Genomic DNA, 4964 nt, shown 5'->3' with positions numbered 1-4964 from the left:
CACACCTCCGCTGCCCGCAGCCTTCGACCACACCGCCGCCGCCCGAGGCCGCCCCCTCGACCTCACAGCCGCCCCCCGAGGTCGTCGTCGACCTCACCGTCGCCTCCCTCAAGCTCACCGCCGCCGCCCTTGACCTCACTGCCGCCGCCCGAGCCAGAGCCTACCCTCGCCGCCGACCGCAAGGCTCTGCCTCTCCTGTCCCCTACCCCCCCCTCTCTCTACTAGGGCAATTCATATATATGTTGATACTGTGTTGATGTTCATATGAACCCTAGATTTTTTTAGGGCAGTAGGCATTTTATAGCATTTAGGAAAAATGATTAGCAATTTTTTTAGGAAATTAGCTAGGGCAATTTTTATGAAAATGCTTAAACAGTAATTCCATTTAGCTTTAAACTAATAGAGGGTATATAAATAATAGTAGCATTTAGATTTAAAGTAACAGAGGCTATAAACAAAAAACACTTAGCTATAAAAAAAATATTTGGACTACGGACCTGAATTTGTTCCAAATTTCATTCAAATGAAATTTGAATTATTTGGACTATGGACCTGAATATTTTTGAAGAAATTGGGTGTAGGTACTAAGGTCTTGCTGTGGAAATTTTGGTGAGGTCAGAAGGGTTAGAGAAAATGTAGTTCCTAGACTTTTAGATTTAGACAAAAACAAAAGTATTTAGCTATAAATAAAAAATAGTAGCTATGGCATTTAGCTATAAACAAAAAACAGAATAGTTTTTCTTTTCAAAAACTTGGTCAAACTAATTGTTGCTATGTAAACAAAAAACAAGATTGTTTTTATATGATATATGTCATTGATGTTCATTTGCATATTTCATTATTGTTGATTATATCTTTTCATTGAAGTGGCCATGTTATATGCAAATTCCTCAATAGTGTTTGCTCATGTTATATCTTTTCATTGAAGTGGTTCGATTGTGCCCAAGTGGCTTTGTTGTTTCCATTGTATGAAGCTGAGTGGCCTATGTTTTGCCGGAATGTTGATTCATTTTTGTTCCGGCAAATTTCAGGTTCTCGATTTGTCCATCTTTTAGCAAAGGTCATGCCGAAATTTTCCGTGAATTTCGGCATGACTTGTGCTACAAAGTAGGACATATCGAGTGCCCGGGATTTGACGCACCAGGAAGGAGTTAACGTTCCTGCAAAACAATAGGCCTTTTTATGTCATTATTCATTTTATTAGGTCTAGAATTAATTGACTAGATTTAATCATAGGAAACATGGCTAGCAACGATGAATGACAGGGTTCTGGTGATTGCGACGACGTCTACGGGGCGGCAGACGAATTTTTTAGCCTTGCCGACGATCAATCGATGTTGTTCCTGGGCCCACTTGTGGCATCGGGCACTGAGACCGACACGCAGACCGGTGCTGAGACTGAGACCGGCGCTGAGACTCAGACCGGCATCGAGACCGGCGCTGCCTCGGGGAGCGGAGCTGGTGTGGAACCAAAAGCAAAGAGGCAACGGCTTCCTAACAAACTCAGGACTACTAGACTGGTGGTCACGGAGGTGGACGACGACAATTTTGAGCGAAAGGCGCCCGAGGAAGCGCGCTCATGCTACGGCAATCAAATAGGCAGCATCGTATGGACAACCGCCACCATCAACGATGAGAAACTACAGAAGATAGAAAATATGAGGAGCTCCCTCCTAAAGAAGTTTCACCAGATATTCTTGTTCCCCGGCCGGAATGAGAAGGATTATGAAGATCCAGATGAGGACTCGACAATGAAGAAGATAAACAAACACGCCATGACCAAGTTTAGCGACGCGTTGGCCGTCTGGAAAAATCGAGTGAAAGCAAAGATCATCGACAAGAAGGAACCCTACTCCGAGATTGTAAAGGATAATTCGACAATCACGGAAGAGCAGTTTCAAATATTCAAGGAGGCTTGCGAGGCCGAAGCTGCCAAAAAAAAGTCTAAGTACATGAAGGGGCTTCAAGAGAGGAACATTGGGAGCCACCACGTCGGAAGCCGTAGTTACGGCGGAAAGAGGTCCAAATGGGCCAAGGAGGACGCGGAAGCCGCAAGTTTGGGCATCCCAGACCCCTTGGCGGAGTTCACCGTCCCGCAGGAGCGTGACGTCCTCAGGGCCCGGCACCGTTGGGACCCAGTGTAGAAGGTTTACGAGACAAAACTAGTCATTACGGAGTTCATGAGACTGCTGGTAATTTTAGTTTCTGATCAATTCGACTGCACACGTTAGTCATATTTGTAAATGATCCTTGTGCCTTTTGCAGAGAGAGGAGCACATGATTGCGGCCGAAAGTGACTCGCCGTCTGAGGCATTTGTGAGGCCCAAGTGGGACACTCCATTCAACCGGGCGTTGAACATATTGAAACGACAACCGGTGGATACTCGACCGTCGTATGGACGCGTGCACGGTGTCGGAGACGGTGCCACGTGGAAGAAGTACTACTGTGAGACCACGGAGGAGGGAAAGGAAAGACGGAGGTTAACTGAAGAAAAAATCGACAAGAAGGTTGAGATTGCGGTTGAGAATAAATCATCTCAGACAGTCACAACAGCGGTAGCTGCCGCAAAACAGGAGGTTGAAGATTTGTCTACTTCCTTGGTTCTGGCCGTTTTCACTTGGACAAGGCAAAATCCAGAAAAAAATGCAGAGGACTTTCCCCTTGCTGACTTCTTGGGGAGCAGCTCGACTAGTGTTGCACCAGCACCTGCTCCCGCACCGGCTCCCGCACCTGCTCCCGCACCGGCTCCTGCACCTGCTCCTGCACCGGCTCCCGCACCGGACGTGCTCGGCGATGCTTCATCTTTGGCTGAGCTTGACGCCCTCACGGTATCTGTCACACCGGCCCCCTTCAATATAAATGTATAATCTCCCGTTTTTGTTGCCTTTCGGATGTCTCACGTCGCAGACTTTTCTTTCCAGGCCAACGAAACCCCGTGCATCATATTGTACACCATCGGCGACCAGAAGGTGGACGTGGGGAAGGCGACGATAATGGAGCCGAAGGAACCATTGTTCCACAGCCGGCCGATCCCCCCGAACGTCTTCAAGGTTTCCGTGGCCAGTGTCAAACCAGGCCACGAGAATTTGCCTCCTCTAATACTAGTGGGGGATGACGATGAGACCCCACGGCGGCTTGGTGATTGTTGCAATGGGTGGGTCCTGTTGTGGCCAAAGAGTCTGCTTCGTCTGGAGGCGGCCGAGAGCACACCCATGAGTACGCAGCCTCAGCAAGGTATGAACATCAACACCCCACCAACCCAACTAGCGTCGGATGTCGGGTTGGGTGATAGCGGATGGGGTAAGGAGGAGGCTCCATTAGTCGCTGATGACATCGCCATGGATGAGGATGAGGATGACGATGGCGCTGAACAATATGTCTACACTGGCGCCTCCTCAGGGTTTGAGCATCATGAGTCGGTGCCTGAATTGCCGTCTCAACGTATTATGGACGACCTTCCGGTAGTAAAGAAGTCTAGGAAGAGAGCGAGGGAAGGCAAAAAAGCTGATTCTATGATCCAGCCGCCTCAGCAGCCTCGGCTTCAGGACCGTATAGATATCCCCGATGCGGATAAATGGCATATCCCCGATCAACCAATCCTACCTGCAACAGCACTACGGGCCAGATTCAGCGATTTAAGGAGACTTCATGACGATGTGCTGCGGGTAGAGAAAGGCCTCATCGCCTCGAAAGATCCAAGATACCCACTCTACGTGGTTAATGTTCCGCGGCAAATGTCGTACGTCGACTGCTTCCGCGCAGATAAGTTCTTCCTCCGATTCGATTACATGTTCGACATGTTTCACGTGAAGTAGCTGGTTTTTACGTTTGTCCGCCTTTATGCCTTGCACATGAACTACATCATCGGGGTTGAGCAGATACCTCATATCTGTGTCGCTGACCCGTACTACATGCACGAGGGCTTCTTGGGAGTTTGCGCAAAGCACGGTGAATACACGAGGGATTACATCGTCAGTTTCATGCTCGCCAATAAGGACAAGGAGGCGATTCTCGTGCCTTATCATCCCGTGTAAGTCATCCGCGCTGCTATCCTTCCTTCGATTTCAATCATTCATTTGCACGGTGGAGGCTAATTAATTTGAGGTGTACTTATTTTGCGCAGTGGCGGGCGCGCCGTCCTCATCATCCTCTACCCCCGATTCTCCCACGCTGTTTACTTGGACTCGTCGAAGAACATTCACAAAAAGGATTACACCCACATCAAGGATGTTCTCGACAGTGCTATGTTTTACTACCAAGCAAGGGGTGGAGAGGTCAGGGACAAGAAGAGAAGGGGCGGCAGGGTCGCCTTCAGCCATAAGACCGACTTCTGCTGCATCTAGCAACCGAATGATTCTCTTAATGATGGATTCTATGTCCTACACCACATGCTGGAGTACAGACAGGATCACCAGAACCTTCGCATGTCACCTAGATCGGCGATGCCCATATTCTGCAATGGGCAAAGGACATAGGAGATATCGAGGATCATCGACTTCGAGCTGAGTTCTATGACATCCAGCGCGAACTTGCCCAAATCATCATGAAGGAGGTCGTCGGAAAAACAGGGATGTTCTACGGAGAAGGACAAATGTCGCGGGAAGACGTCCGAACATGGATAGCCTCTCAGCGTCTCGACATGAAGCCTTTCACTAAGCTCGAGGACTATCTGCCTGACATGGATGAATGGCACGACATGGTGGAGTTATTGTCGATATATGATATTGTGTCCGTTTAGTCCATACTTTCTGTATGACAAAACTTTGAGTTATGCACGGTGAAACTTTATTTGTGATGTAATTAAACCGTGCTCCCCCTCGACTAGCGAAAATCACTCTAGTTAGGGCATTTTGGGTATGATGAACTCTGTTATTTATGCTTATGATATGTTGTTTCTATTTTTGCCAAGTCTGTCTCTTTCTTTTGCTCAACTATATATGTTGCATATCATCGACTCATGTGA

The sequence above is a fragment of the Triticum aestivum genome, chromosome 4A (genome assembly GCF_018294505.1).
Source record: "Triticum aestivum cultivar Chinese Spring chromosome 4A, IWGSC CS RefSeq v2.1, whole genome shotgun sequence".
In the NCBI taxonomy this organism is placed as follows: Eukaryota; Viridiplantae; Streptophyta; class Magnoliopsida; order Poales; family Poaceae; genus Triticum; species Triticum aestivum.
This window is presented reverse-complemented; position numbering follows the sequence as displayed.